At 40.5% G+C, this 12,439-nt stretch overlaps 1 pseudogene; it reads right to left on the reverse strand.

Moving 5' to 3' along the window:
* Nucleotides 1-11,572: 11,572 nt before the first annotated feature.
* Nucleotides 11,573-12,149, reverse strand: LOC122200606 (annotated as a pseudogene).
* Nucleotides 12,150-12,439: the final 290 nt, after the last annotated feature.

Genomic DNA, 12,439 nt, shown 5'->3' on the forward strand with positions numbered 1-12,439 from the left:
CGTTATTCATCTTCCCGTGTCTTCCCTGAACTCTCTTGGCTCATCCAAATCTCCTATAAATTGAAGCATACAGAAGCAGACTTAGGCACTGGGGATGCCACAGCCAGGATTTAGAACAGAGAAACTGACAGCCCTCAGTTCTATCGTGCTCAAGACCTACCCGTTGTTCCATTTGAACACAGCAAGGTACAAACTACCTTAACAGAATATGGCTCCATGGACTCACAATCAGTTTGCCTAAATTCCAGGTTGTTTCACTGAGAAAACTAAGGTATTGGGGGTTGACATTTGAGGTGAACAACAACAATGACAACAGCAGCAACAACTGGTTTTTCAAATGTTTCCCAAGGTCCCAAGATTGTGTCTGAATGGACCTGCTAGCCTTCTGTCTCTCGCTTGTCCCCTCATTGGACAATGTGGCACTGGGCTGTCTACATCAGAGCCAGCTAAGAAGCAAATCATACACTCCTTGCATTCTGCAGGATTTCTCCTCCCGCCCCCACCCCTGCCGGGTTAAATGTGTTTCACCTTTGGAATAAAGTGGTGTGATATTCAAACATCTCCTAATGAGGCTCTCAGACTTAGGGCTTTGTGATTTTACTCACCTGAGTGGTTTCCCTTAAGCCTACAGAAAAGACAGTTGCGAGGTTTAATACCATCTCTCTTTTGTTAGGAAGCCAGAAACCAAGACTGTTAGTCAGTTAAGACACAGTGACTGTGTTCACGCTTTAGCCACATGAAGGTATAGACATGTTACCACTCGGGCTCAGCTAGGCTGTAGTCTAGGTTAACATCACATCACTGACAGTCTCAACTTCACAGTCTTTAAGAAATATTTCTAGAATGTGCAGAGGGAAGAGGGAGGTTCTTATCTCTGTTCATAAGGTAATATTCATCATATTTATTATGCCTGTTACAGGAGTGGGGAAATCAACCACCAGAAATCAATCTTTCCCAAATAACTCCCTAGGAATATGGCTGTCTTCTGGGGTAAAGGCTAAGGGGGAAATATCCCAGGTCTGTGTAAAATGGCCTGGTTGGGAATCAAGAGACCTGCCACCAATTAGCTAAATAAAGTCTAGTTGGGTGATGTCATCCATTTGGGTCATCGTTTTCTTTCTACGAGGAGGGATATCAATATCTCTCCTCCCTAACAATGAAGGATAGTGTGAACATTATACTGATGCAAAAGATGAGGAAACTCTTTGAATATAGAAGTCCTAGGAGAAAATGATGTGTTTTCGTATTTTCTGTTGCCCTGATGGAGTGAATCAAACACATCTCTTCATCACCTCCACACCCACATAAGGGTGTTTCAGGTTTGTAGATACCAGGGGACTCATAGTCTGGAACCAGAATAATGCTTAGAAAATCATGGGGCTGAGGTTCCTGGGCTTAGGAGGACCCAAGGACAGAATAAGGGCTCCTGTGAGCTATCCACTTTTCAAGGGATGTTGTTAGGATTGGAGAACAGAAGAGGAAACAGTCACATCATATCCTTCAGCCAAAGGAGACTTGCGGAAGAGAAAGCCTGTAGAATAAACCATATGGATCGTGAAATGACCAAAGGGGTTCTGTTTGGGGGGACTGAGGCAAGTATACCTGCAAAAAAGGTGATGGAGGTGATAAACTTGCAGTTCAGTGTTGTTAGTATGAGGTGTAAAAATCTCCTTACTCCCAACTTGACAAAGAATCAAGCACTATCCTTGGTCTCCAGCATGACCCATATTTGGAGCATAACCAATGTTCTTAGGGGTTGTGAATTCATGGGCCTGATTTCATAAATCCTTGCAGAGTTAAGTTTGACAATGGGGCTTGTTAAATCCTACCGAGGAGCGTTCAACCCATGCGCAGCCAAATAAGTGCTCACTGGTGTCTCAGAGGCAGGACTCTGTGACATTTATCCTGGTTTCCATCTGATTGCAATCCCCAAGCTAAAGGGTCATGGTTGAACACTGATCTTTTCATACTACAGAATTCAGAAGAGTAGGGACTGGGTTTAGAATAGAATAGGGAAGAGAGCCCAGGCTTTGGAGTCAGGCAAATGTAGGATCAAACTACTCATTCTCCCTGTGCATCAATGTCTCCGTCTATTGGCAATAATCATGGCTTCCTCCTATGGTCGTTCTGAGGCTTAAAGGCACCCTGACATACATTCCAGTACAAGTTGGAAGTCTGAGTGATAATTCACTTATCCCTCATGCAATCTTTATGACTGTTTGGCACAGAGCAGGCGCCTTGCTGGTGGGAACGGTGGGTATAGCCACATCTGTACAGGTTAAAGAAAGAACATAATGTGTGCTTAATAAAATGATAATTTGGAATATTCCTAAAGGAACAGAAACCTGAATTTTCTACACATGGGCAGCCAACTTTTAGGAATCCACAGCTTTGTTTTTTGTGTTTATTTTTGTTCCTTTTTTGCTTCCTTGCTTATTTTTCTAGCTGCTAAAATAAAGACAATTATTATAAAGACATTATTATTTGGAAAACTTTGTTCACCGTAGCAAATATCTCCCAAGCATGTCAATTGCCCTAGATCTTTCAGGAAATTCTATATTTAATCAGCCCCAGACTATTTTTAGATGAAGTACAGTATAAACAGTTAAGGCAACTGCTTAACCTGGGAATTGTAATACATCTTTCTGTCACAATCCTCCCATTTTTCAAATTAACAAATGAAGGGTACGTGGGTGGCTTGGTCGGTTAAGCATCTGACTCTTGATTTTCTATCAGGTCATGATCTCATGGTTCTTGAGTTCCAGCCCCGTGTTGGGCTCTTTGTTGATAGTGTGGAGCCCTGACAGTGCTCAGCCAGGGATTCTCTCCTCTCTCTCTCTCTCTCTCTCTCTCTCTCTGCCCCTCCCCCACTCACACTCTCTCTCTAAATAAATTTTAGAAAATGAGGATAATGAACTGGATCTTCAGTCCCCGTGCGTATTGACATAGGGGTGGGAAGGAGGATTACAATATGGATTACCATAAGTGACTACGCCCCCAAGACACATCTTTTCTGGCAACTCCTTCTCATTCCCAGCTCTAGAATTTTGTTCTCACCTCTTGCTACCCGACGATTCGTCCTCCATCCTGCCACCAGTCACCTGCACTCACTTCTTCATCCTTTGTGGATGAACAAACCCTGTGGGCTTAGATGTAGTGCCTGCTCATAAAGCTTGGGGTCCCTCCACTAAGCAAATTCAAAGCTCTCTGTCAACTTTCAGATGACGAACTAGTATAAATATCAAGAGCCAGCGCAGGTGACTCTCACACAAGTTAATGATGTAGTTTGGGGAGTAGAAAGAAGTTTTCTAGCCTGGGTCAGACTTAGACTTAAATTCTTTCTTACAGTTAATGGTTGTGTGGCTTTGGGCAAGTCACTTCAGTCTCTGACACTCCATTTCTTATTTCATTTTTAATGTGGAGATCAAAACAGCAACAGCTGTTGTTTTGTCCACAAATATATTTGTAACTTGCCCCTCCGAGCAGGCCTTTGATATGTTTTGGTTCACTTATCTCTTATCTAATGCAATGAATCATTTTTTACCATGTGAATGTGTGTTGCTGCCAGTTGGAGTGGAAAGTCATCATGGTAGAAATTCTGTTGAAGAAGGTAGGTTTGTGATGATGGTAGAGTCTAAGAAATCCCAAGAGATTCCAGGAGGGAGGTGAGGGGAGTAATAATGGGTCAAAAGACTGACTGACACTTCCCATTGACAGTTAAAGAAAGAATGGTGTACATATGAAATTCAGTGCTATACAGGTTTCAGGGACTGGAACCTTTGTCACCTTCCAGACTTAAAGTCCTAAGAGAGTCTGAGGCACAGTTTTGTAAGAGACACAGATAGGAAGTGAGACCATATAAGATGTCCATTCTAGCTTTATGGAGACCTCCTGGGATGATACACAGTTTCAAATCTTCTTGGATTTCCCATGGCAGATTCTTTAATGGGGTGGTGGGTTGAGAGGGGATGAAAGAAGGATAAATGGAGATTACAGTTGATGGGGCTTCAGCGAAAGCTCACCTTACTGCAGGTCCCAGTATCAAAGCAAGTCCTCTGATGTTCCCAGGTTGTCCGTGCATAGCTCTGAGGGATCAGCAAGTTCCCCACGGTACCCTGAAAATTTGGAAAATTTGCGTAGCTTCCAAGAAAAAGTCTTAGCAGTAAGAGGAATGCCCCCTAGAGATAGCCATAACTGGGTTCAAATCCAGTTCTGTTCCTTGCCAGCTGTGTGACCTTATACAAATTTATTCAACTTCTTGTGGACTCTTTTTCTCACCATAAAATGGAGGCAATGATAATGCATTGGGTTTTCGAGACAACAAAGACGATAATAACTTTAACTGAACTCTAGTGCCTGACACTCAATACACTGTTGTGATTATTCTTAATTTGTTATTAGAATTCTCTTTAGTCAGGATCTGTTAAGGAACCAGCCCATTTTAGAGATTAAATATATAAAGAGAATCGGAAACTGAGAAGTATAATGGGGCAGGAGAAATTAAGACTTAGGAAACTTGAGTGGGGTCAGCTAGTCTACTGGTATTGTTGATGAAAGGTCTTAATGCTAAAAAGGGGTTAAATCCTGATCTATTTGATGAGAAGTGGCACGACAAGGTTTGGAAGGATGAAGAGAAGAGATGTCTTTAAAAACCACAAGCAAATAAAGAGCCTTTAACATTTCCTACCTTCCTAGTCTCGGTGGAATTTGGAGAATTAATGAACTAATATCTACAAAGTACTTAGAGACTATCAAATGAAAGAAATATAGAAATCCCAAGTAGTATTGTAATTTTATTAAACATTTATTGAACATGGTAAAGAATATATAGGTAACTATACTTTCTACCCAGAGGGTTTAGAATATAATTGCAATGTTTTTATTAATCATCTTGAGGGCAGAGGGAGTTCTAGCTAAACAGGAAGTTTGAAATATCTCTGAAGAATCCAGATGGATATCGCATCTGGTCACCATAATTTTTTCCCTGAATTTCTAGAACACAATTGTAGTGTTGTCATTATACAACACTAATATTGATACCGATACTTGTGATAATAATAAAAGCCAAACAAATAATATGCCAGACACTCTGCTGTGTCTAGGTACTTCATATAGATTGTCTGTAAACTTGATAATGAATCTTGAGAGACAGGATTAATATCCCCATCATATAGGTGAGTAAGTTGAGGGTAAAGAAGTTATTCAATATTTCATGGCTTGGAAGAGATGTATTTGACCCTATAAGCCTGCAAAGACTTGCTCCTGGATTGTGTTTTTTCCCATCATCATTAAAGACAGTTGGATATTCTGGGGGTGACTGAGTGGCTCAGTCAGTTAAGTGTCTGACTTCGGCTCAGGTCATGATCTCGCAGCTTGTGAGTTCGAGCCTCGTGTCAGGCTCTGTGCGGACAGCTCATGGCACAGAGCCTGCATCAGATTCTGTCCCTCTCTCTCTGCCCCTCCCCTGTTCATGCTCTCTCTCTCTCCCTCTCTCAAAAATAAATAAACATTAAAAAATTAAAAAGAGAGTTGGATATTCTGGGAGTATAAGAACAGTATGACTCCAGTTGTGGTTCTAAGCTAGAAGTTCTTAACCTAGAGTCCATAGACCCTGTCTAAGGTGTTCATGGAATGCCCTGAAATTCTTTACAAACATGCCTATTTAATGTGTTTATGCAATTTTCCGGAGAGTAGGTCTAGAAACTTCATCAGGTTCTTGAAGGAATTTATAATCCAAATAAGAGTAAGAACCACTGTGCCAATCTTGGGCCAACTCTGTATAGTGGACTGTGTCTACTAACATGCTTAGCATGAGCCTAATCCTTAACTACTTACCTCAGATATGACAGCACTCAATGATGTGTGTGTGTGTGTGTGTGTGTGTGTGTGTGTATGTGTGTGGCAGGTTCAGGGTCTATTTTCCACTTTCCTTCAGTTGACTTCTATGCTTCCTGTTTTTCAGTCTTCTCTTATGAGAGGTATTGGAGAAAGGTCTGTACTCAGCCTCGACCCAGGCCCATCTTAAATCCTAGCTCTTCAGTTATATGTTCACGGACTCTCACAGAGGAGCTAACTATACCCTTATTTGTGTACAGCTCAGTATAAACCCTTATTCAAGACATTGTGCTGCATAGTAGTTGTTTGTTTATGCATTCATTCCCTTCCTCAGACTTTGCATTTCCCTTGAGCGAGAAGTATATAATATTCATCTTTTTTATTTATTCTAGGCAGTATGCATAGCATAGTGCCTAGAATACAGTCAGTACCCAGTGAAAGTTCAAGAAATAGATGATTGGTAGATCGATAGATGGATGGACTGACAAGAGAATACACCTGTTATAGTCTTGCAAGCTAAGATATTGAAGGGCATATATTAGTAGGTAAGAACTCACTAATTTTAAGCTAGCTTATACTCACACTTATGTTAGTAAAATTGGTGATAAGTACGGGAAGGGGATCACATGTGGATTCATGCTTCCCTTACACTGATGGGTACAGAAGGACAATTTGGTATAATAGAATTTTGCAAGGGGTATAACTTTTCCATTTAGGAGAATAAAGTTAGGTGATTGGAAAGCCATAGCATGCTGTCGAGCTTATATCAGTTTTCCAGCCCTTTGCAAAAGGCACACTGTAGCTGACTTTTCAACTCCGGCTTTATGCAATTTGGCCTAATAGACAGCGAAAGCTTTTCATGCTCACAAAAACCTAATATTAGCATCTCAGTAATGTATTCAAGTTGCCACCTACCCATACGGGCTGCATATCCTTGGAGGAGCCTAATAGGACAAGAGAATTCCTGCTATTTTAGAGTACCTTTGACAGTGAAGAGAATAATAATTTTAAACAATCTATCAGGCTTACATTTAGTGAAAATTCCTGGCTTGTTAGCCCGGCTAATCTTTGAGTTATCTGTGTTTGAACAGAAAATGCTGTTATCTCTTATCCCATCTATTCCTGTGGTGAGCAATGGGTCTGTACTCACTGCTGGAACCTGTCCTGATAATATCATCCTCATCACCATGGGAACGCTGTCCTTTTGCAAAGATGAGAGTTAAGTCCACCCTAAAAACGTCTAAGCGCTCTCTTGAAGTATAATCAGAATTCTCCAGTGAGATTTAGGTATAATCTGTGAGGGGTGACACGGAAGAATAAATATTTCTGCGTTTTACTGTAAGTCTTCCTGAATTCCAAGACTTAAAACAGAAACTCCTGTCTTCAAATAAAGAGATAAAAGAAATATCCTTTTACAGAGGTAGTTGGGTATTCACCCAGTAAGATAATCTGTGATTTGTACTTTGTAGGCTACACTAGAATATCCTTCCAACCCTCACATAAGCCTTGTTCCCTGGCATCTCAGGAGAATAAAACCCTAGGACGAAGAAAAGTTGTCTGGGTTTTTTTTTGGTATAACTCCCTTGATCCTTTGGGCTGTAAAAAAAAAAAAAAAAAAAAAAAAAAAAGAGCTGTACGTTTGCTACTCTTTGGTAAAGCATACTGACTTCACGGATATGTGGCTCATTTTCTTCCCGCATTTGTTCAGTGGGGATTATACTAGGGAAGTTCTGAGATTTTCACCTAGTGGGGGGGAAAAAAAAAGATTTGTGGCATGTGAGATAACACTTCAGCTCCTAAAGGGACATGTTATACATTCCTTGAATCCAGTGGCCTCTAAAGCAGCCCTGTCTGTGTCGACATTGAGACTACAAAGATAATTACTTTTTTTTTAAGCATTAGTCTATCACTAAAGTTACACATTTGGGGAAGACTATTTGTCCTGTTTGTCTTTGTCATGTCAGAAGCTGTGGCTGAGCCCATGGGAACATGTCCGTATTGACATCACCTTACTTTGTGTGTTTTTTTGTTTTGTTTTGTTTTGTTTTGTTTTTTTGTATCCCAAGAAGTGTCCTGGCCAGTGGTTTCAATAGCCAATGGAACCCTAATAGAGTAGGCAGAGTCCTTGGATGAGTAGTGCCAGTGGCTTTTGTGGAAGCCAAAGAAGGAAAGACAAAGGGACTAGACCCACACCTTCTAGGTTATGGGATTCTGACTCTGAGTGAAGTATCAGGGGAAGCTGACAGTTGAAGGAAACACAGGCACTCTTAAAGGGCAACACATCATTCCCCTCTTATTTTGGAAAACAATGTCCCTGAGACTCAGGCTCAGAGAATTGCAGTAATTTACTTAGAATCATAGAACCGATAGGTTTGAGAACTGGATTTAACTCCGTACCCCAAGATCCAGGCTGCCAAATTTCTGTCATTTTTAGTAAAAAGACTGTTTTAGAGTTGGGCTTGAATTTTATCCAGACATCCTTCAAATCTGTGAGTTGCTTACTACATTTACTTAACACCCTCCCCAGCCTCACTATATGCTGTTCTCTTATCTTCACAAAGGCCATGGCAACGTCCGTGAAGAAGAAATTCATCTTTTCTTTGCCAACATTAGTAAGAGACAGTAAAGAGCAGTAAAGGTACACCCAGCAAACTCAACCCTTAGAAAACCCAAACTTAACTTCAACAGGGAATCCAGTTCAATTTTTAAAAGCAACTCATTTGGGGAAGGTTTTCAAATTTTGCACTTACTTGAAGATTATAGGAAATTGAATTAAGAGGCTCTTTGACCCTCTGCTAGCTGGGATACAGATCAGAGCTCAGACTGGCTGCTGCCTTATGTTGGCAAAGTGATTTGGGCAATTCATCCACAACCTGCCTTTTGATCTGTAACATAGAAGTAAGGAGTCATGATTGGTTTAGTCTCATTGATTGGGTGCTCAAGTGCATGTGGGAACTCGAACGCTGGGATACTGCAGATACAGTTGAATACCCAGTCCACAGGGCTGCTAAAAAGGAATCTTTCTAAAATGCAAACCTGCTTATCACTCCCATTCCCCACCCCCCACCTTAACACCCTTTAGTGACTTTCTTTTCCCATCAGAACAATGCCAAAGTCATTTTTCTGACATTCAGGCTGGCTGCAATATGGCCGCTTACCATCTCCTATCCTTCCTACCACATAGACCAGCCCTTGCCATTTAAATGCGGTCCTTAGGCAAATGCTAGACGCTCCATCTGGAACTTCATCCTTCTAACCCCGCCACTTCCAAGGTCAATAATTCCAGGAAGCCTTATCCTTGTTGGCATTAGACTGCGTTAGGGCTTCTCCTGTACTTTCACAGCACTTTATATAAGATCCCCATCACACTATATTGTGATTAGTGATTTTCTTATGCATATCACCATCTTCCCAGGAGCTTTTTGAGAATGGGGACTGTCTCCTGTTCAATTATATGTTTCAAGTATCAACCTAGGTATGTAGGAAAACAGTAAATGGATATTCAGTATTTGTGCTTTAAAAGGAGATTAGGAATGCAAGATATAGACCTTGTCACAAAACCATAATTCTTTAATCTCAATCTAAGTAACCTATATGCCGTACAAAAACCACATACGATTACTCCAGGCATATTTTGTGACTCTTGAGATTTGCAACCTGGCGGTTATGGTTCAGTTCGGGTACAACTGAATTCCCACCCCAACTGCTGAGCTACGGCAAGGATACAGGTGAATAAAAAAGAAGGGCCACTCAGTGTAGATTCTAGAAGGTAGCCTGTAAAACTCAGAAGGTTTCAGCCAGCGAGCTGATGGGTGGGGGCTGATATCCAAGTCCAAGGAAACAGTTCCATGTCAGTATCAGCATGCTAGTGAATAATAGAGGGAACACACCGTTGAGAAAAGGCCCCTGTAGAAAATCTCCACAGAGAGAGAAACTTAGCAAACCGCAGCAACCTTCAGAACCGTCCAAGATATTTAAGGCATTTTTTCCCTCCCCAAATAGATTCATTTATTTTCCCCCAAAATGAGTTCCTTTTTTAGATTTTTACGAAGTCCTTCAGCATACCTCTACCCTTCCAGTCACCTAAAAATATAAAAGTTGGAGGCTATGCAGTGTCTTGTACTCTTTTATTTCTAATCATTAATGGTAATGAAAATAATAATGGTAATAACAATAGTGGTCGTGGTAAGTAGTATTTATTGCTGCTATGTCCAAGGCACCATTTAAGTTTCCACTTACTTGAGATCTACAAGAACCCATTTGAGAGTGATCATCCTATTTCTACAGATTTATTTAGTTTTAAAGTCTTTATGTAAATTCCAGTGTAGTTAACATACAAGAACCCATTTGAGAGTGATCATCCAATTTCTACGGATTTATTCAGTTTTAAAGTCTTTATTTAAATTCCAGTTTAGTTAACGTACAGTGTTATCTTAGTTTCAGGTGTGCAATATAGTGATTCAACACTTCATATATCACTCTGTGCTCATCACAACAAGTGCCCTCCTCAATCCCCATCACCTATTTCACTCCTATCATCCACCCACCTCCCCTCTGGTCACCATCACTTTGTTCTTTATAGTTAAGGGTTTGTCTCTTGGTTTGTCTCTCTCTTTCCTTTTTTCCTCTTTGCTCCTTTGTTTTGGTTCCTAAATTCCACGTATGGGTGAAGTCATACTGCATTTGTCTTTCTGACTGGATAGTCCCATGTTTAAAATTAAAAAACAAAACAAAACAAAACAAAACCTGAAACAATGGAATAATAAATAACCCTCCCAAGGTCACACGTGTCATGAAGAAGGGGGCAGGATTTGTACCCAAACAGCCAGTGTCAAGAGTGCTTCCTCCTCTGGGTGCTACAACACGCCATTACCAATTCTTAGTGATCCTTGTGCTAAAACGTATCCCATTGCTTTCCATAGGTTGGCATTCCCACATACACTGATTTTGTGACTGCCTTGCTAACCAACTTCCCGGTCAGTCTTTTGCTCTGGTCTCCCTCCATTCTGGCTCATCCCTTATCCCTATGGGACTAGGAAGGCAACGTGGTGTTGGTGGAAAGCATACGGGTCTGTGAATCATGAAAACCTAGACTGAGGCTATAAATCTGATATGTTTACCTATGTCCATTTATTTACCTTTCTTTTTTTTTATTTAACAGTGATAAAATATACTTTTATTTACTTTGTTGAGTCAGTTGTTGCTAAAGTAGCTGTCAGGCAAACAGAAAGGTGCTTTAGAAGTCCAGTTACCTTGGAGTTTATTTAAACTAAGAGAAAAAGGTCATAATGTTTTCATGCAATACATACTCGGTTCTTTAAATAACAAGTGTGACAAATAACAGAAAGAACTATGGAATGCTGCACGGGTGATCCATACAAAACAGCAACAGTTTGGATTGTACATAGTTGAAAGAAATGCCTCAGACACTTTTTGAAATACTGTAGTAGTCCATACATAGAGGCATGCCTTAGGTGGGCACGGGAATGCAGTTTAGAAAAGAAAGGGAACTATCACACTAGAACGATCCCATTTCTTCAAAATCACTGAGCAGGAAAAGCCACATTGAACTTCCATACGGGTTTTACACAGCTTCTCTATAGTACCTTGACTTCAATCCAAGAACAAAAGTTAAGAGTCTCCTCCTCTATTTTTGGTAAATGACTTCATGGTGAACTTAGATGAGTTCTCCCCCTGGATTTTACCCAGGAGTGGCCTTTTAAATTTTGTTTTTTTATTATTTAAAAGAGAGCAGGTTTGGCGCTTTTATACTGATGTCACCCATGTTAATATTTCTTGGTATCTCAGGAAGATTCATATTCTTTACAGCTGATACAGCATGGGCTGGAGCTCCTACTAAGCCAGCCTCTGACTTTTCCAGTTTATTTGATGCGTCAATTTGTGTAACAATCTCATTCATGTTGGTCTCCAGCACCATTCCCCCCATCACCGTTTCTGCAAGAATATTGTGAACCTTGTCGACATGGAAAATTAAATTCAGTTCACAGACATTTTCAAAACACTTGTCTAACGTTTCCACAAATACTTGAATTAGATCTAAAATGCCAAGTTCACTTTTCTGAAGAATCCACACAGAAGGCAAAATATAATGTTGCATATAAATCAGTTTGTTGTCAGGTCCTCCAATTAACAATCCTCCTTCTAGGAAATTACAAACATTTTCATCTCTCTTAGATACCAAATGGAATCTCTCCCTGATGATTTGTTGTTGTGTATCTTCACTGTAGCGGCTGGTAGAACTTGGAGACTTGCGGCTTCCTGTGGTTGTGGAAGATGAGGGTTGCCCTGAACATGGCTGAGCCGGGCCGACTGGGTGGGTGCTGGGGGCCAGGGTGGGGGCCTTTATTTACCTTTATAATAATTCCAATTATTTACCTCAAGAGTTTTTGTAATAGTCAAATGACATAACGTAGTGAATTGTACCTGATGTACAGCAGGTTGTCTATTGTAATTTCCCCGTGGAAACAAACTGTATATGGTAAAAAATAAAAAAAAAAAACAAAAACAAAAACAAAACCAAAAACCAATAAGCAACTTGTTTCCCACCTCCATTTAGATCCTTCTCTGCATAAAAGATAAATAA

The sequence above is a fragment of the Panthera leo genome, chromosome D1, assembly GCF_018350215.1.
Source record: "Panthera leo isolate Ple1 chromosome D1, P.leo_Ple1_pat1.1, whole genome shotgun sequence".
Taxonomy (NCBI): Eukaryota; Metazoa; Chordata; class Mammalia; order Carnivora; family Felidae; genus Panthera; species Panthera leo.